The sequence below is a fragment of the Antechinus flavipes genome, chromosome 4, assembly GCF_016432865.1.
Source record: "Antechinus flavipes isolate AdamAnt ecotype Samford, QLD, Australia chromosome 4, AdamAnt_v2, whole genome shotgun sequence".
Taxonomy (NCBI): Eukaryota; Metazoa; Chordata; class Mammalia; order Dasyuromorphia; family Dasyuridae; genus Antechinus; species Antechinus flavipes.
In genome coordinates this window covers 49,172,313-49,194,451 of record NC_067401.1, presented here as the reverse complement: position 1 = coordinate 49,194,451, position 22,139 = coordinate 49,172,313, and positions in this window count along the sequence as shown.

Sequence of the window (22,139 nt, the reverse complement as noted above, 5' to 3'; positions counted from 1 at the left end):
AGCTCTTCAATGCAGAATGTCTCCTTTTCATAGCCTCTGGGGTGGGGGAAAATTGGCAGTGACTATAATGATTGTATGAATACAAAACTTTCCCATCAAAATCTAGGCAAGTCAGTCCCTGTTTTTAAGCTGTGGATTTGTTTTTCCCCCCTTTGCATGTTTATTTTGTTCCTTTTCTCCTTTGCTGGAGACTTGCTACAAAGTCTCCAAAGAGATTTTAGCAGCATAAAGCAGCAGCTGTCTAGTCCCCATCAGAATTTCTGGCTCCGTCACAATTGGAAGAGGAAGCCAGGCAAGGATGGATGGCTGCAGAATTCACTTTGTTTCATACTGAAATCACAGAACTGGAAGCCTTGATTTAAATGTAGATTTTAAAGATTAATTAGCAAACAAAAATTCAAAATGTCTTGTGCTTCTGCTTAGCTCTCTTTCTCTTTCCACCTGGGTTGTGAATTGTACAAATTAAGAATGTGCTCCATTGCATTTTGGCCTCTGTTCCGTGGAAGAGTATGTGACATATTATAAATGAAGATATAATTTTTCCATTATAACCCTCTATATAATCAGAGGGAAGGATAGTGCTATAACTATTGTCAACCCTCTGGCCAAATAGAAGATGGTAATTTCAGTTGAGTCAGCACTATGGCAAGGGACAGCACCAAGTCCCTGGGACATAAAACTGCATTGTTCTGCTGTTATGGAAGTAGGCAAACACTGGCACACTGCAGCTGGTGATTAAGAAGGAAAAGTGAACCTTTCCACTGGTCTAGGCATTGTAGAGGAATTTTGAGGCAGTGCTGGTTGTTTTCAAACAGTAATTCAGACCTAGGTGAGCTTTCTGAAGTTCAGAAAAGTTGTGGCTATATTTATCAAATCCTTGAAAGACTTCTCGAATACAAACATGTTGTTGTGTATTTCTCTACCTCAAGAAAAAAGATCCCTGAGAAAGAACTGTATAAGGATCTCCCCTCTTTTTAGATCCTCCCCTCTTCCTAGATCTCTCAAGTGCTGTGACTACACTTGATACTTTCCCATTGGCTAGGGAGAACTTCAAATATGGTCTCAGATACTTACTAGTTGTATGACCCTGGGCATGTCACTTAACCCTGTTTGCCTCTGTTTTTCATCTGTAAAATAAGCTGAAGAAGGAAATGGCAAACCACTCCAGTATCTTTAACAAGAAAACCCTAAATGTGGTCACAAAGAATCAAAACTGAATGAAACAACTACACCAAATTGTTATAGCTGGAAGGAACCTTCAAGGACATCTTGGCTAAATCCTTCATGTTACAATGAGGAAACTGAAGTTCAGAGAAGTTAAGCAATTTACCCAGCTTCACACAGGTAACAGCAATGGAATTTAAATATGTGACTTCATATCTTTCTTCCCATGTATGACTCCATATATATTTTCCTTAGAACCATGCTATCAAGGGAGCTTTATTGAAACAGCCTAGGCTTCTTCTCTAATACAGGACCTGCTTAAACTTCCACGTGCATCACCTTTAGGGGCAATTTGATGGGCCAGACATAACCACAATGTCAAACATAAATCCATCTCTCTGGATCTCAGTTAAAAAATGAGAGTATCAAACTCCAAAATTTTTTCTAGCTCTAACATTCTGTATTTCTGTGACTCTAGCCAAAACAGTTGAAAGATTTTTTTTTTCATCAGAGGCTGCTGCTCCCAATAACCATGCAACCAAGTAACTCCTCTCCAGTGACAAAGTAGTTCGAACTTAGCAGGGACATAGAAGAAAATGCATGTCTTCCCCTTCCACCTCATCCCTTTACAGAGGCAGGAGTTTCACAAGAGTTGCATATTTTTACTTATATTTTCAGACTTTTTCAATGTATAAGATCACTAATGATGACTTTTTCCTCTCCCTTTTCTTTTTCTTTTCTCTATTATAAAAAAATACTATTTGTTAGTATGGGGTGGCCTCTGAGAGAGGAAGAAGAAGGGATCTTGGGGAGGGGAGTTATGGTGATAGAAAAAACAGAAGGAGGGAAAAAAAGAGAAAAGGGGAGGGAAAAGAGGAGAAGAAGAGGGAAAGAAAGGAAAGCAGAACTATACCTAGAACCTAACTCAGAAGGAAGTATAGATTCTTGCAACAAGAGGAAACAGACTAACCACTGGACACTGCAAAGAGAAAATTTATCTGGGTCCTTTACAAGAGAATTCACAAGGTCCTTTAAAAGGTTTCTCATGCTATTCATGCAGCAATAAGTACTCAATGAAGATCTTTTTTTTTTTTGGACTTTGTGATCTGTAGAAACTCATTACTCTGTTAAAAAAAATACATCTTCCCAGATTATTTCTCTTCTGGGATACAAGATATATCTTGCCACCCATCAGGTAACTTCCCTACTCCCACCCTACCACACCTTTTCCTACCCCCAATTTTCAGTTTCTTCTTCCCGTTAGATGATAAGCTTCTTGAGGGTAGGGACTGTTTTATGCTTTCCTTTGTACAGTGGGAGAGTAGGTTCAATAGGTAAACATTACCAAGAGACCCAGACTTATTTCTCTGAGGAAGGGGCTTTATTATCTTAAGAGCAACCAAGCAGCCTCAGGGAACCCTCTAGTCTAAGGAGTTTGCCTGATATTGCCTGATATTTATAAGACAAGGCTTGTGTCCTCCCAAGGAGGTAACCCTTCAATTACTGGAACTACAAGTTTCTGCTGGGGCCCCAGACCTGGAAATACTCAGCACAAACCCAAACACCCTCCTGAATAGGTAACAGCATGCCCAAGCAGAAACTACCAAAAGCCCTGCTGGGACCCATTTGTATTCCTAGTAGTTAACACAGTGCCTGGAACATAGTAGGTGATTAATAAATATTTTTTGACTCTGAAAAAAGGGAGGACACAATCAACATGACCTATATAAGAGAATCTCCAGATAGAATTAGAAGGATGTTGAATAGCAGCAAGCCCGTTGTTCCCAAAAGGCGCAGTAGTGATCTACAAATAACAGATTGTCACCTGCTCTCTCCAGGCGCAGTGGTGATCTACAAGAAACAGATTGTCATCAGCTCTCTATCTCTAGGAGTCTTGGGGCCTCTCTGCCAAAGGAATCTACATACAATCAACTGGTGGGTCTGTAAATTCTAGATGAGCTCCTCATTCCATAGCCTTGGTTTTAATTGAATAGTCCAAACCAGCTCTTTTTCTGGTGATTAAAGTATATGGAGATCTCTCCAGTGAGAGAACCAATAAAAGAATGTGTTAGACTCTATGTGGCAAATATAAACTACCTTTATGTGACTATTATTATCACATGGTGAGAGGGACAGGGTAGGCTCTCTCATAAGATCATTGACTTAAAACTAGAAGAGACTCTTTCATCTGGCACCTATTAATTTAAAGATAAGGATAAAGCTTAAGGAAAGATTGAAATTCTTTTAAAATTTCACAACATTCTAGATTCTGCTTACTATAGCAATCCCTCCTAATACCCATCCAGAGCCTCCCTTTCCTCTCACCTCATCTATTTATTAAGCACATGTAAAATGAAGGGAATCATCTCTAAAATCCCTGACAGCTGTAATATTCTAAGATTCTATTTATGTATATAATGTGTATTGCATTTAGCTCTCGCCCAAGCCCCAAACCAATGCATTCTCTACCAACAGACCTAGCAGGCACCATCAATCAAATGGCAAAGCGTTTCATTAGAGCAGAAAAGCAAAGTAAACAGAGAATATTTCAATAGAATGATTGAAGCAATCAAATGATTCTCAGAACTCCTCCTCTACCAAAATGGATATAATCTTCCACAGACTCCCACACTGATGGGGAAGGAAATAAATTCCCAGGAAACCCACAATCTGATGTGAGGAAGAATAGAATCCTTGCTGGAATAACTCCAAAAAAACAAAAAAACAGAAACAAAAAGCTGTGGCTCACTTTGTCTCAGCTCCATCTCTCATGGATTTCGTAGCTTGATCTCAAGCTCCTTTACCACTGACGTTTTGCTCTCCTTTGCCAGTCATCATTCACTCTCCTCCCAAGCTTTGCTCTCTGCCAACAAAGCTGCTGCTGCCATCTGCTGAGGCTGCTAACCATTTCTTCTTCCAACAGGGAATACTAGTGACCTTTTAATACAAGACCACACAGGGCCAACAGACCTTAGCATAGATTGGACCTACAAGGTACCCAGGTGACAAACAAAAAGGTCATTCAGACTACTGTCAAGACCTTGCTTACTCATAGCCTCCAGTGAAAGAGTCCCCAGCCTTTTTTATTAATAGCTTGATTGCTCAGCCAATTTATTAGGTGTGTTCAGCTCTTTGGAACATTAGCCTTGACAAAGATACAGGAATGGTTTGCCATCTCTGACTCCGGTTCATTTTACAGATGAAGAAACTGAGGCTACAAGTTAAGTGACTGGTCTAGGGTAATATACCTAATAAGTGTCTGAGGCTGGATTTGAACTCAGTTCTGATTCCAGATCCAATGTTCTGTCCACTGTGTCACCTAGCTCCCCATCCTCACTCCCCGATTTGATCAGAATGAGTTTATCCCTTTCACCTCTTCTCTGGCCCATGGTGCTGGCTAAGTAACCCCAACATAATCCACTTTCCACTGAATCTTTCTAAGGCAAGGGAAATATACATCACTTTTTTTTTTTATTTTTTCCCATTCAATTCCTGTCATGCCCCAGAAACTAGCACCAAGGTCATCCAAATTAACCTGAAGCTTCCATAATTTTCAAGAGAAAGGAAAAGGTATTTACTAAGTGCCTACTATGTGCCAGGCTAAGTGCTTGGAAAATATTATCTCATCTGATCTTCACAACAACCCTGGGAGGTAGAAGCAACTATTATTCCTGTTTTACAGAAAAAGAAACTGAGGCAGACAGTGATTCAATGACTTACACATCAAGGTCCACACAAACCATAAAGTCCTACATTAGGCTAGCTATTATTATCATTATTATTTGTAAAGTGCTTTGTAAATCATAAAGCACTATATTAATGTTAGCTATCATTATTATCATTATCATTTGTAAAGTGCTTTGTAAATCATAAAGCACTATATTAATGTTAGCTATCATTATTATCATTATTATTTGTAAAGTGCTTTGTAAATCATAAAGCACTATATTAATGCTAGCTATTATTATTATTACTATCATTATTATTCTTAAAGTACTTTGCAAACCTTAAAGCACTACATACAAATGCCAGTTGTTGTTGTTATTATTTTTACAAGGGAATCCAAACAAAACTTGAGGGTCATATTTTAAGACAGAAGACATGTATAGATTGCCAATTTAGAGAAAGGACTGACTAGAGAAAAGAATAGTGTCTTGTTATGGATTCCCGTGAATCCTTTGGGTTTTATTGCACTATTTATAGTCTATTGTGAATCCTTCATATTTTCTAAATTAAGTCTGTGGGGTGAAATTAAGGCCACTTTGTGTCTTATACGCACTGTTGCTCTGAGTGATTTCATGGGAAGTAGGGTCTTTTTACACATATCTGTGGATACCTATATATAAGCTAAATTCCGATTTTTCCCAGAGGAAACACTAAGGACAAAATGAGCCAGAGGAATTTGGTTTGCGTGAAATCCCTCTAGACTGAACCCAGTCTATTAAAAACCCAAAATATTGCTTCCGAGTCATTAGTTATAACTGCATAAAGAAGATTAATATGGTAGTACTGACAAGGATGAATTAGAAGGAAAAGAGACGGTAAGTTAGGAGACCTGGTAAGAAGCTTATTGTGGTAGTGGAGGCAATGAACTTGTAATTGGAATGATGGTCATGAATGTAGAAAGACAGTAATTCATTCACAAGATATTGCAGAGGTAATAATCACCAAGACACAAAAAATGATTGGATAAAGGAGATAAAGGATAAAGAAAAGTTTAAAAAAAAAATAACCCCTAACATCTGTGGTTAGATGAATAGTGGCTCCATTGCAAGAAATGTGGAATCAGAAAGAGAAGTTAATTTGATAAATGATAAATTCTGATTTGTATAATTTTAGTGTTGCCAGAATATCTTGGTAGGTATATTCCATAAGTAGTTGGCAACATGGGTGTTGAGTTTGGAAGAAAAGTCAGGGCTGAAGATAAAGTCTTGAGAGTCATTTACATAGAGGCAATAGTTGAACCCAGGAATGAGTGAGATTTTTAAAGGAGAATGAGAGAAAAGAAGGGAACAAAGCAGGGCAGCTGAGTCTTGCAGTGGATAGAATACCAACCCTAAAGTCAGGAAGACCTGAGTTCAAATTTGACCTCAGTTCCTTAATCACTTAATATTTCCTAGCTGTGTGATCCTGGGCAAGTCACTTAATCCCAATTGCCTCAGCAAAAAAAAAAAAAAAAAATTAATTAAAAAAAAAATATATATATATATATGGGGGGAAACAAAGGACAGAACTTTGAGGAATAAATATCTACCTTATGGAATTAGGAAAAAAAAACAAGATTACTAAGAAGGAGCATTCAGAGAGGAAGATTATCTCAGAGACTAAGCGGGGAATAGGGTATGAAGCAGAAGAGAGTGTTCCTCATATATCATCAAATAAGATGATATATGAGAAAGCTATAAATTGTAAAATCATGGGGCAGCTAGGTGGTGCAGTGGATAGAGCACCAGCCCTGAAGTCAGGAGGACCTGAGTTCAAATAAATAAATAAATTGTGAAATCTTTAAAAAGTCAGAAATTTATATTATTATTCCATCTCTTAAAATATATCTGGGCAATTAGATGGAGCAGTGGATAGAACATCAGACTTAGAATCAGGAAGACTCTTCCTGAGTTAAAATCTGGCCTCAAACATTTATTAGTTATGTGACCCTGGCCAAGTGACTTAGTCCTGGTTACCTCAATTTCCTCATCTGCAAAGTGAACTTAGAAAGGAAATGGCAAATCATTCTAGTTATCTTTGCCAAGAAAATCCCAAAAGAGATCATGAAAAGTTAAATGTGACTGAAATGATTGAACAATCACAACGACAAAATTATGCCTAAAATTCATTTGAAATACAAATTCCTAATTTAACATCATGATGAAGGGGAAATGACTACTTTAATCAATTAATACCGGAATTCAAAAAACTTCAATCACCTTAGATGATTTCTACCTTATGTTTATAAAGTCATTTTTTACATACTGTAATTAGCATTTGTTAAGGGATAACAACCATCCTTCTTCCCCTGTTCTTTCATTTCTAAGTACTTTTAACTTCCTTAGTTTTTAGAATATGAAAAAATTTGTAAGTAAAATGTCATTTTGTTTATGTTTTAAATGCATTTCTGAGGTAATGTGTTCATCCCAGCATTCTCTGGGATTGTGCTCTTAAGCACTTTATTGTGAATAATGATAACAAACAACGTACATGAAAGACCTGATGCCAACTATTTTGTATGAGTACACATTATTCATCCTTTCCTTATGTCCTTAAATGAAGCTATTAAGACTCTCTCAGACTGGAGTCAATAAACTTAGAATTTGCCACTGTCTTTTTCTGTCACACCTAAGAGTGGTGTGATCTTTATGGCAACTTGAACCTCATTTTGATCCAACGAAATACAGACTGTCAAAGAAGGCTAACTAGAAAGTAGTTTTAGTTTCTAACCCGACTGAATCATACCCACATCCAGGACATACTAAAAGTGTGTCAAGAGAATATAGGAAATATTTTGTAAACGATTTGATTATTCTATTGAAATTAATTGATATGAGTTGTTTTATTGTTGTTGTTTTTTGTTTGTTTTTTCTGTGAAAGCAGGTAGGTACAATAGAGAGAAAGGCAGGAAAACAACTTTTTTCATTCAAATTCACCCAATCTCAAACACTTATGAGCTGTTTGGTCTTGGACAAGTTACTTAACTCTGTTTCTCCTCATCTGCAAAATAAGCTAGAAAAGAACATGGCAGACCACTATAACATCTCCACTAAGAAAACCCTAAAATAATAGACAAAGACATAATAGAGAGAATGCTGGGAGTCAGTAAAATCAACTTTTTAAATTCAAATTTAGCTTCAGATACTTAGTAGCTGTATGATCCTGGGTAAGTCACTTAACTCTGTTTTTCCTCATCTGCAAAATAAGCTAGAGAAGAATTTGGCAAACCACTATAGTATCTCAAACAAGAAAACTCTAAATGGGATCATGGAGAGTTGGACACGACTGAAAAACAACTGAAGAACAACAAAAATTTCTTCTGTGCCATTGTTGCATGATAAGTTCTAGAATTTTTTTCCCACGTTGAATAGTGGGTATAGGAAGGGATGCGGGGGCCAAAAAATGCCCAGAACTCCTAGTCTAATTCCTGTCTTTCTTACTGAGTCCCACAGTTCTTGTGCTATACCATTTGCTTCTATTACTCAAATATAATGTAAAGTATAGTGAGTGATGATTTTGGGCGGGGGAGAGAATACCCATAGGGGTATTATTGTATCATAACTTCGCTGTAAAATCATCACTTCAGTGAGCTCTGAGCACCTGAGCCCCAGTACCACTCAGAGTGAGCGACACAGTGGCCCCCATAATGAACCCATTCTTTTGTTGACCGGGCACTTGATCCAACCTGACATTTTACTTGAAGCAGGCGTCCAGGAAAACGTACCACTACAGATGGAAATTTTCCCAGCATCATCCAGACGCTGTTTATTAATCCTCTGTCAAGCCGGCCCAACTGTGCTCTGGCAGCTGCAAAAGAGAGGCGGCCACGGCACAGATGGTGCTCTCCTCACGTGGCCAACTACACCAGCTCCAGCCCTCTCACGTGGCAGTCTTCAAGCCACAAGCCACATGGGGCCTCAGAGCATTTTGTAGTTAGTACCACCTGCCCTCTGCTGTCATCAACACACCTCTGGGCTACAGCTCCAAGAGAAGGAAGGGGAGAAAGAGAGGATGAAGATGAAAGGGAAGCTATTATATCGATAGAGGAGAAAGGGGTTGGGGAGATTGAGGACAAGAAAGGAGTAGGAGAAGGACAACCCCAGCTCCCTACCACGTGCTGTCATTGGACAGAAAAAGCATTAGTCTGAGGGGTCTCCAAGTCCTTTCCATGACTCCGAGACTCAGGGAAAATGTTTGAAAAACTTATCATCATCATAGTTCATATCCCAGTTGTAACTAAGGTGGTGCTACCAGGGCTTATCCCAAGAGCACTGAAATTTAGAGGGCACAAAAATGTACCCTGCTTGAGTTATTAACTATTTTCCCTAGCACCTCCTCACTCTTCTATTTTTCCTAGCCCTTTCACATCCCAAAAACTTCTCCCATAGGAACTAGTTTCCAAGGTTCTCTTTCCTTTTAAAAGATAGCATTACAAAGTGAAATGAGCAGAACCAAGAGATACATGTCAACAACAAGACTATACAATGATCAACTCTGATCATCTCTTCCACAAGGAGAGGATTCAAACCAGTTCCACTTGTTTGGTGATGAAGAAAGCCATCTACACCCAGAGAGAGAACTGTGGGAAAAGGGTGTGGACCATAACATAGCATTCTTACTCTTTTTGTTGTTGTTTGCTTGCATTTTGTTTTCTTTCTCAGTTTTTCTTTTTCTTCCTTCTTGATCTGATTTTTCTTGTGCAGCAAGATAACTGTATAAACATGTATGCATATATTGGATTTAATACATATTTCAACATATTTAATATATATTGGATTACCTGCCAACTAGGGGAGGAAGTGGGGGAAGGTGCGGAAAATTTGGAACAAAAGGTTTTGCAAAGGTCAGTGTTGGAAAAATTACCCATGCATGTGCTTTGTAAATAAATAAATTTTTAAAAATAAAGGTAAGAGATAGCATTACATTTCATTTTCTTTCTCATTTTTTTCCTTTTTGATCTGATTTTTCTTGTGCAGCAAGAAATATGCATAGAAGAATTGCACATGTTTAACTTATATTAGATTACTTGCCATCTAGGGGAGGGAGGGAAAAATTCAGAACACAAAATTTTTATAATGGTGAATGTTGAAAATTATCCATGTATATATTTTGAAAATATGAAATTTTAATTTAAAAAAAAGACAGCATTAAAGGGATCTTTTTCATTCCCCAGTGATTGATTTGAGGGCAATGACTAGATGTCACTGCATATTCCTTACTCCCAATGCCAATTAACATCTGACTTTGACAATACCTTTTTATAGAGAATCCTAGGAGCATCTGGATAGCACAGTGGATAAAGCACTGAAGTCAAGTAGACCTGAGTTCAAATTGAGCCTCAGAAATTTACTAGCAGTGTGACTCAAGGCAAGTCATTTGACCTCTTCCATTTGCTTGTTTCCTCCTCTGTAACATAGGGATAATTGCCCAGCACACAGTAAGTACTATATAATTTATATATTTTTATTTAAACTTATTTATTTTTAATACACATTGCTTTATGAATCATGTTGGGAGAGAAAAATCAGAGCAAAGGGGAAAAAGAGATTTAAAAAATCACAAAAAAGAAGTGAACATTAGCTATTATAATAGTAACAACAACAACATTTCAGTTGAGCCTTGCAACACTTCAGTGAGGGAGAGAGTCTTGTGAGAGAATAAAAAATATGTGCAAAAGGCAAAACAACTTGCTATTCCTTTGAAATATATAATCAAGTTATCATGTAATTTTCTTCCCCTTCCCCCTTTCCTCATATTTCAATATAATAGGATTCTTTTATAACCCTCTATGTTTTATTTTATACACTTATTCTATGAAGGAATCCATAGGCAACACCAGACTGATTATGACACAAAGTTAAGAACCACGTCAGTTCTGGACCTCTGTCTTTACTGTTTTCCTCATCTGGAATGCTTTCCACAAGCCTGCTAAGAAGCCTTCTCTGATTCTCCACACAATTCTGAACACTTCTGAATCCCCTTCAAGCTCATATATATTGCTTTTGCATCCTACGGACTTGCATTTATTTGTATATTACTTTGTGGATAATATTGAATCTTTTTTATATGCACAATAGCTAATATTTGTATAGCTTTAAAGTTTGCAAATGACTTTACAAATATTAACCCATTTTATATTTACAACAATCTTGGGAAGTAGGTACTATTATTATCACCACTTTATAGATGAAGAAACTGAGACAGAAATTAAATGATTTGTCCAGATTCATATATGATATATCCCTTCTTCTTGTAAACTACTCAAAGTGTGATGAGCAAACCCTATTTTCTTTTCAGAAAATCATAAAATGTTATCATGGAAGAGATTTTAGAATATAAAATAGTCTCTCTTTATATCTCTTTCCTTTTTTTATAGAAATAGGAGACTACATCTATATGCGTGTGGAGTATCATCACATAGACTGTCAAATACAACTGATGTGTTAATTAGTTTTGCTGAACCACCTCCCACCCCCTACCCTTTTTTAAGTTTTTGTTAAAAGTTGTATGTCTCTAAGTAGGTCAGAAAACTGATTGATTTAGAAAGGAAGGGGATAAAAAAATCTACCATAAACATTTTTTTTTCATTTTGTAAGACATAGAATGTTAGAACTAGAAGAGATCGTATTAACTACCTAATCCCAGGGTTGTGCTGAAGCCAGCTACAACTAGCCAGGGAAAGCTTGATTGTTAAAATTTAGGTATGAGCATTTACACTTCAGAAATCAGAAATCAGGGCTTAATTTTTTTTCTTCTGTTTTGTTGATTGTTGATTTTTTGTTGATTAAGAAAGTGATTGAATAAAATATTACAATTCAGATTAAACTTAAAAGTATGTCATGAATACTTCCCCATCCCCCACCTAGTTTTTAAACTTTTACTAGCATACCTCCACTTAGTCCAAATCTCTCATTTTGTTGATGAAAAAACTGAATATTAGAAAGAAGTTGAATATAAATTCTTCAAAGACTAGAAGGGCAAAGTGGCTCGCACTGGGAAGGCTGAGGCTGGCCAACCTCTTGAATGGTGATTTCAGAACTACGGTGTTGATCAGCACTAAGTTTGACATCCACATTTTGAGTCTTCAGGAGCCGTAAATCACCAGCTTGCCTAAGGAAGGATAAATAGATCCAGGTTGGAAACAGAGCAAGTCTTTGCAGGTAATTCATGGTGTCACCACATCCAGGATGGATAAGATAGAGCAATAATAACAATATCTCCTATTTGAATAGTTCAAAACACTTTACAAATATTAACTCATTTTACCCTTATAACGATCCTGGGAAGTAGGTGCTATTATTATCCCAATTTTACAGATGAGGAAATTGAGCCAAACAGAGGTCACATAATTTGGTTAGGTTCATACAATTAATAAATCTCCCAGGCCAGATTTGAACTCCAGTGTCTCTGACTAAAATCCTAGGGCCCTATCCACAACGCCGCTGAAGCCATGTCTGTTTTCTATACCGGTATGCTTTCTGCTATTCCATCCTGCCTACTTCTGAGCCCCTGAAGAGCATCAGTTGATACAACTTACAGTTAGCAGAGGATTGTATCCAGGCAGCTGGCTGTTGTTTGGAGAAGGATCTGGCTGGAGTTGAGGTGTTAACTTTTCCACATCCTTCCCTTGTGTTTTCATTTCCCTTTATCCCCTGTTCCCAGTGCAGGGCTGAAACAAACTAGGAAAATGACATTTGCCAAAAAGATTATTTTCTGTAACTTTAATGTATATGTGTTGAGAGTGTAGGGAGAAATAGGTAAGATAATTAGCATTTTTCCTCTCTTAGAATAATGGGCCTTTTTTCCCCATTTCTACCAAAGAGGCTATTCCTAATGGAAATGAGTTACCTCAGCCACTTCATAGTCCTATAGACCTGAGCTAAAAAAGTCCTTCCCCGAGAGAGAGGAAGGCAACTCTACCCATTTCTAGCATTTTTACGCCTCTGGCTTTATTAAACTTTGAGTCTTTCAATAATGCATGAAAAAAAATCATTTCATGGCTAATAAAACAGTGTTGGCAGACAAACTTTTTTGACTAGAGCATCTGACTGTGAACAGAATCGATGCAACTTTAACAAGCATTTCAGTGCAGCATTGATCCAAGGGAGAATTTCATTGGGGCTCTGAGAAAACCAGGTACAAGGTTAACTGTTATTTTTCTTCTACCTGAAATTTTCAGAATATCTCCTTGTCCTGTAATGAGAAAGAACTAGCAGGGAAGAAATCAAATATATCAAGTTTGGATATAGAAGGTCAGCAGGAGTTCCCCTAAACATTCAGCTTGATAAAGTGTTTGGGGGATTTTTTAAAAATTAAATTGCTCTAAGTATAAATGCTGAGAAACCCATCACCAGCCTGGGGTTTTCCAATTTTTTAAGTCAACCTATACCCAAGTAGTTAAGTCTACTATTTGAAGTAAATTTTAAAAAAAAAAAATGCCTAAGCTGAGGCTCAAACATATTTCCCGGGGCTTTTTGTAAATGCTGGAGAAAGCCCACCATGTTCATTCTATCTTTCCCATCCCAGAAATGGAAACCAGAGGAGCTCAGAACTTCATAATTCACTGCTCTCACTCTATTGGTCGATTCCAAGCAGAGAGAGGGAATATTTCAGGTAGGAAAGATTAGCAACCAGATCACTATTTTACCTTTATAAACAGTCTGTCTCACATCAGATCCTTGGGTCTCTGATTCTACTCTTGTGCTCATACACACTGATTCACTGAGTTTTCTCACACAGTCTCTATCCAAGTCTTTCCTACCATATAAAGTGCTATTCAGAATTCATTAGTGTGTCTTTCTGACTTGACCTGCCTGGGGTCTATATCTCCTTAGGGATATGTCCCTCTCTTTGGGGATCTTTAGGTCAATGATCTGCAAGGGACCTTACAATGATATGTAAAGGAATCAAGAAGAAACTTCACAATCACTGAAATCACTCATCTACCTAAACCCTGAACACATTCCCTTACTTTCAACTCATAGTATCATATAACCAGAACGACTCTTGCCTATTTTTAAGTTTCATTCCTCTGTCCTGTAGAGCTTCTTTGGACTATCACAGAATTTGAAAAATAGACGGAACCTCAGCAACCATCTATTACAACCTGTACATAAAAGCTTACTGGACAAGTCATTGATTATCCAGCCTCTGCCTGAAGATTTCCAACCAGCACTTTAAACTATCCCCAACGCCAGCTGGCACTTGCAGATTGGATCCCCTAGGGAATGACTTCAGTTTCAAAGTGATGTAGGTCCACACTTTTCATTGTTCATGAGCCCCAGATGTATTTATTTTTACATTGCTCAGTCCGAGATACAATTAGCTCAAAGTTTAAGCTACAGTCAGTCTGTCAATAAACACTTACTAAGTACTTACTATGTTCCAGGCACTATGCTAAACTGTTTGTGGGGATAAAATTGTCCGATCTACAATAAGAGACTGAGGCAGAACTCTTAAATTCTGAGCCAATGGCACTTTATAAAGGATCCATGGCCCCCGCTAATGAAATGGTCCTCAGCTCTTCCTCATGATCCTAGATGCCACATTCCCTTAGGGCTATACTTTTATAGGGTTACAGTTATGCTAAATATAGAACACCCTTGGTTAACATATAATACACAAGCTAAAATATGAATACCAGGATGGTCACAAGTCCAGTGAAGTTATTACAGTAACCTAAGTGGTCATAAGATGGTCGCCTGTTCCTTTGGACAACTGATTGTGCTAGAAATCCAAAAATATTTTGAGGGACTTTTGATCTTGGCCATAATGGGTTTGGTCACCGTGACAAGACAAAACAAGGTGGAGTTAACTTCCTATAATTAAGAAAGTGAACTTAAAATCTGCAGCTCACAGCTCTGGGGCTTATAATATATGTTTTATATATATATAAGTTCTATATATAGAACTATGATATGAGTCTATCAAATTGATTAATACTGATGGGAGTAAAATAGAGGTCCAAATCAATTACATCTCACATTATACTAAGAGAGAAATTTCCTAACTTCAAGGAGTTTATAATCTACTGGAAGCTGAAAAGTGGAATAGGGAAAAAAAGGAAGATGCCTGATTTTTTTTTTTTTTTGAGGAGGGGAGAGAGGGAGATTAGAAATAGAGAAATCCAAAGGAGTGCAAACTAATGGGAAATGAAGAGATGGCCAGCTGGGGACTCCCCTTGAAGAGAGGTTTGGAAAGGAGGTCTTTATCCTCTCCTCTACAGGTAGAGGGTACTGATAAAATATGAAGACCAAGGCTTATAGATCTTGTAGGATGATGCAATTCCCAATGATGAGCTATAGTTAAGGAAAGAAGCCCACAGGGAAACTTTGGGTAGCTGTCCCTGGTGGATCCCACTTGTAAGCATGAGTTGTGGGAAGTGAGGGCACTGCAAAGGGACTTCACACTCCCTTTATCACTGTTTCAAGTACAATCTTTCAACCTCCAAATCAAATAGGCTATTTCTTGACTCACAATAGCCTTCCATACCTTGGATTCAAAGATTTTCCAGGACTGAGGCATATATTTCCAGATTTCAAAGACACAAAGATCCCAGATGCAACAAATAGTCTTTGTAACGCTTTTTGTGGTAGCAAAGAATTGGAAAACAGATAGATGCCTATCAAGTGTGTTATAGTAGACAGAGTGCAAGACATAGACAGAATGGCCATTTTAGATCCTACCTCAGACATTTACTAATTTCCTGAGCAAATGACTTAATCCCTCTTGGCTCAGATTCAATGACCTCTAAGATATTTTCCAGTTTAAATCAATGACCTTATGGTACATAAATGGAATGGAATGTTACCATGACAAAAGAAAAATTTTTCTAATACTATAATCTGAATTTTAAGCAAATGCCTGCCAGAGACACTTTTTAATTAATTTAACATTTATTCTAATCAATGCATTTTCTACTTTAGAAAGAGAAATATCTAAACTGGCAGGATATTCTGCCCTTGGCAATCTCTTCGCAATATAAAACATTTGGAAGTAATATTTATAAGATTCTTAAGCACAAGAAAATATTACAATGATAAAATATCATTATACCACTCAAGGTTGGATAAAAGTTAATCTTTTGCTTTATCAATCTAGAAAAATTGTCACAATTTTTGGGTCTGCCCTTTTAAGAATCAATTTCTTAAAAACCACTCAATGCTTCTTTAACCATTCCCCTCAGGGATTCTTCCCCACTCCCATTTACTCAAGTTGTAAAAGAAAAAATCAGAGACCTTCTGACTTTAATCAATACCCTAATCCCTTTAGGAAATGGAGAAAAGAGCTGCTAGTTATTCTAATCCTTTAAAGGGACTAGGGAAGCAATGATCTTAAATAGACTTAAATCTGGTTATCACCCTTAATCCATTTGGACTTTAGTTTTAGTTCTTAACCTTTTTCTACACTTTTCAAAAACAAAGTATCTAGTCCAAAGTGAAAAGAGGAAAAGATTCTTTTTTTATTGTTATTATAGCTTTTTATTGACAAAAATATATGCATGGATAATTCTTCAACACTGACCCCTGCAAAAAGTTCTGTTCCAACTTTTCCCCTTCTTTCCTCCATCCCCTCCCCTAGATGGGAGATAATCAATACATGTTAAATATGTTAAAGTATATGTTAAATACGATATATGTATACATATCTATATAGTTATCTTGCTGCACCAAAAAAAAAAAAAAAAATTGGATTTAGAAAGAAGGTAAAAATAACCTGGGAAGAAAAACAAAAATGCAAACAAACAATAACAGAAAGAGTGGAAATGCTATGTTGTGGTCCATACTCATGGAGGAAAAGATTCTTAATAGGAAATAGTGATCAAACCTCCTACACTTCCAAGAGGAAACAATCCAGCTCCTTTGGGCTAAGGAGGAAATGTTCTTTGTTAAACAAATTCCAGGACTTTCTTCTATAACTCTTCCATGCAGTGGATTCTTTCTGCAATCTAAATCCTGGGCAGGTAGAGGTGTATGTGAAGCAAGGGCGGCAGGGCAGAGTGGAAAAGAAGTAGGAAGTTTAGACAGATCCCTCTCAGTCCTCTGTTTACCTTTCTTGTACCGAGCTCCATCTCATCCCATTCCCAAAGTAGAAACCTCAATTCAAAAGGCCTTACCCATTAAAATAATATCAGTTCACTCGTGTCTAACTCTTCATGACTCCAATTTGGAGTTTTCTTGGCAGAGGTACTACAGTGCTTTGTTATTTCCTTCTCCAGTTCATTTTGCAGATGAGGAAACTGAGACAAACAGGGTTAAACAGCTAATAAGTGTCTAAGACAGGACTTAAGCTCAGGAAGATGAGTTTTCCTGATTTCAGGCCCAGTACTCTAACCAATGGACCTACCACTTAGCTGCCCTAGACCAACATATAGCATATGTAAAGTTCTATAAGGTTACGACAAAGTGCTTTACAAGTATGATCTCATTTTATTCTCACAGCAACCCTGAGATAGATGCTATTATTATCTCCATTTCACAAATGAGGAAACTGAAGCAGACAAGAATTAAATGATTTGTCCAGGTTCACAGAACTCATTTGAGGCTAAATTTGAACCCAAGACTTCCTGACTCTAGATCTAGTGCTCTTATCCATTACACTACTTAGCTGCCTACAAAATGAAGTTAGTTATAATTATTATTGTATATTATAATTTAGCATTATAATTATAGTGACCATTATTGGTCCTGTTCAAGTGATGATGAAATTCACCTTCTTACCTTGCTTTGACAAGAAGGCACAGAAGGGTGTATACATTGCAAGAAGTCTCTATGTGGTAGAATAGGGAGGCTGTTAGATGATAAAGTGACTAGAGTGCTGGACTTGGTATAAGGTTCAAATCTCTTTAGACACTCACTAGTAAGGGCCAGTTCTGTGACCTTTACCAAATGATTTAACTTTTCCATTTTGGTTTTCTCATCTTTTAGATGAAAATAACAACACCAATCTCACATGATAAAATGAGTAGAATAAAAGTTTTATAACCTTAAAAATTATGTAAACATTATAATTATTATTTATAACTTAAATTCTATCTTTCTCCATTTCCTAACCTATAAAATGTGAAAATATTATTTTCCTCTCAGGATTGTGTGAGAATCAAATGAGCTATAACATATATAAAGCACTTGAAAACCTTAAAGTACTATATAAATGCTAACTATTACTATTGTTAATAATAATTATTATGATACAGTCAGATGTTGCTTCTGGGTCAAGTGATTGGTACATAATAATGGCGATTTTATTCAAACAGGTTGAACTAGATGTCCACTGAGGTCCCTTTCAATTCTGAGATTCTATGAATTTATCTGTCAATCTACAAGCATTTATTAAGCCTGCCAGGCACTGTGCTAAGCTCTGGGGATAAATAATAAATAAGTGAATGAATGAATAAATGAATGAATAATTAATTAATTATAATAAATTTTTTAAAACTGTCCCCTCCCTGGAGCAGCTTACATATGAATGGAGCAGACAACATATAAAGAAATCTGTACATACAAGATAAATATAGAATACATGGAAAGTAGCCTTAAAAGGAAAGGAATATCAAAGCTACAAATGAACTGAGACTGGCAAGAAAGACTGCTGCTGTTCTGTCATATCTGACTTTTTGGGACTCCATTTGTGTTTTTCTTGACAAAGATACTAGAGAGGTTTGACATTTCCTTCTGTCATATCTGACTCTCTGGGACTCCATTTGTGTTTTTCTTGTCAAAGATACTAGAGGGGTTTGACATTTCAATCTCTAGCTCATTTTATAGATGAGAAAAGTGAGGAAAACAGGGTTAAATGACTTGTCTAGGGTCACATAGCAAATAAGAAGCTGAGGCCAAATTTGAACTCAGAAAGATGAGTCTTCCTGACTTCAAGCCCAGCAGACACCCAATATGGAAATGTTTTGTATGATTACACACATCTAACCTATGTGAAATTGCTGTTTTAGGGAAGGGGGAGATAAAGTTACCTAGGTGCCTGGCAAGAAAGGTTAAGGATAACAAAAAGGAGTAGAAGGTTTAGGGTTATCTGTTTTTTTTTTCTTTTTTTCTTAACTATATACCATTAAATTCCATTGAGGATGTTCAACTGAACAAGAAAAAGATGTAGAGGAAGATAACTGAAAATACCTGTGCCATATAAATTAAATTTCTTCTATTTAGCTCTAGAGGGCAGAACCCAAACCAATGTTTGGAAGCCTCATAAAGAAAACATTTTTGTTGATTCAAGGAAGCACTTACTGATGGTAAATAGATTGCCTCAGAAGATGGAATTTACCATTCTCATTTGTGGTCCTCAATCAAAGGAAAGATGGCTAGTCCATGAGAATTTTGTTGAGGAATTTCTGATCGGGTATGGACAAGGTTATGATAGTTTTTAATACCCTTTCTATCTCTGAGATTCTGTGATTCATGGTCTGAGCCATATTCATACTTAATCCATTTGATTTTTCTTGTGTGGATAATTAGGCTTCTTTCTTCTGGATGGCCATGGATCTCAAAGAGGAAGTTTTTTAGTGTTTTGATGTTTGATCTAAGCTATACAGTATTTTTCACAAACACAAACACATCTAGAGAATAGGATATCCCTCACTCTTTTGAGCTTTGTCCCCATGATAGTTGAGATTTTCAAAGCCCCATCTGCTTAAATACCCTGAAAACAAGGCTACATAAGTATAATCATCCCCATTTTACAGGTGAGGAAACTGAAGCTGAGTGATTAACTAACTTGCCCAAGTTTACAGAGCTAACAATAAGCAAGTGGGATTTCACAACTCAAGCTTTTGTGATCTGATACTAAGTGCAGTATTCTTTGCCCTATGATAAGTTTTCTCTTTAAAAAAAAAAAGTTTTTTTCAAGATTTACATGTGCAACATACATATAAAAAAAAAAAAAACCTTGAGTGGATGCCCATCAATTGGAGAATAGCTGAATAAGTTATGGTATATGAATATTATGGAATATTATAGTGCTATAAGAAATGACCAGCAGGATGAATACAGAGAAGCTTGGAGAGACTTACATGAACTGATGCTGAGTGAAATAAGCAGAAGAGATCATTGTACATGACAACAGCAAGATTATATGACAATCAATTCTGATGGACATGACACTTTACAACAATGAAATGACTGATGCCAGTTCCAATGATCTTGTGATGAAGAGAGCCATCTATACCCAGAGAGAGAATTGTGAGAACTGAGTGTGATTCACAACATAACATTTTCACTCTTTTTTTGTTGTTCACTTGCATTTTGTTTTCTTACTCATTTTCTTTCCTTTTTGATCTGATTTTTCTTTAACAGCATGATAAATGTGGAAATATGTATATAGACAAATCATACATATTTAATATATATTGGATTACCTACTCCCTAGGGGAAAGGGGGAGAGGAAAAGAGAGAGAAAAATTTGGAACACAAGCTTTTGCAAAGGTGAATATTGAAAACTATCATGTTTTGAAAATAAAAAGCTATTACTTAAAAAATATTTTTCCAGGTTACATGTAAAAAGTTTTAACATTCGTATTTTTAAAATTTTAAGTTCCAAAATTTCTCCTCCCTCCTTTACCTCCCCCTTCCTTAAAAGAGCAAACAATTTCATATAGATTAGATGTGTATGATCATACAAAACATTTCCATATTGGTTAGTTGGTTGCTTGGTTGTTGCCCTTCATTCTTAAAGAGGACCAAAATGACATCACTGTATTGGGGTCATTATACACTGTGTCCAACTATGACTGACCAGACCAAGACCAGCTCAGAAAGCTCTACCCCGGGTCTCATAATCAATTCCAAAGTTCTTCAGAGAGACCTTCAAAGCATCCTTATACCACTTCTTCTGTTCTCCACGTGAGCACTTGCCTTGTATAAGTTCTCTGAAAAATTCTTTTAAGCAAATGTATGATTGGCATTTGAACAACATGGCCAGTCCATCAGAGCTGGGCTCTCTGCAGTAGAGTTTGAATGGTTGAGAAGTCAGCTCAAGAAAGGATCTGTGTTTGGTATTATTTTGCCAGGTGACATTCAGAACCTTCCTAAGACAATTCAAGTAGAAGCAATTTTGTTTCCTGGCATGTTGTTGGTATATTGTTCATATAACAATGAGGTCGGCACAATGGCTCTGTAGAGCTTCAGTTTGGTAGACAGTCTAATACCTCTTCCCTCCCACACTTTCTTTCAGAGCTCACAAACACTGAGCTGGTTCTGGCAATGTATATGTCAACCTTGTCACATGTGTGTACCTTCCTGGAAAATAGACTGCCAAGATAAGTGAACTCATGCACAGAATTCAATATTTCTCCATTTGCTGTAACCAATGATTCCACATAGAGATGGTGTAGTACTTAAGAACCTGGGTTTTCCATTTTTACAGTCAAAGGTTCTGATAAAGGCCTCATTTCCAAAATATATAGAGAATTGACTCTAATTTATAAGAAATCAAGCTATTCTTCAATTGATAAATGGTCAAAGGATATGAACAGACAATTCTCAGATGAAGAAATTGAAACTATTTATAGACATGTGAAAAGATGCTCCAAGTCATTATTAATCAGAGAAATGCAAATTAAGACAACTCTGAGATACCACTACACCTGTCAGATTAGCTAGAATGATAGGGAAAGACAATGCGGAGTGTTGGAGGGGATGTGGGAAACAGGGACACTGATACATTGTTGGTGGAATTGTGAACACATCCAGCCATTCTGAAGAGCAATCTGGAGCTATGCTCAAAAAAGTTATCAAACTGTGCATACCCTTTGATCCAGCAATGTTTCTACTGGGCTTATACCCCAAAGAGATACTAAAAAAGGGAAAGGGTCCTGTATGTGCCAAAATGTTTGTGGCAGCCCTGTTTGTAGTGGGTAGAAACTGGAAAATGAATGGATGCCCATCAATTGGAGAATGGCTGGATAAATTGTGGTATATGAATGTTATAAAATATTATTGTTCTGTAAGGAATGACCAGCAGTATGAATACAGAGAGGCTTGGAGAAACTTACATGAACTGATGCTAAGTGAAATGAGCAGGACCAAGAGATCATTATATACCTCAACAATGATACTGTTTGAGGATGTATTCTGATGGAAGTGGATCTCTTTGTTAAAGAGAGTTAATTCAGTTTCAATTGATCGAGGATGGACAGAAGCAGCTACACCCAAAGAAAGAACACTGGGAAATGAATAGAAACTGCTTGCATTTTTGTTTTTCTTCCTGGGTTATTATACCTTCTGAATCCAATTCTCCCTGTGCAACAAGAGAACTGTTTG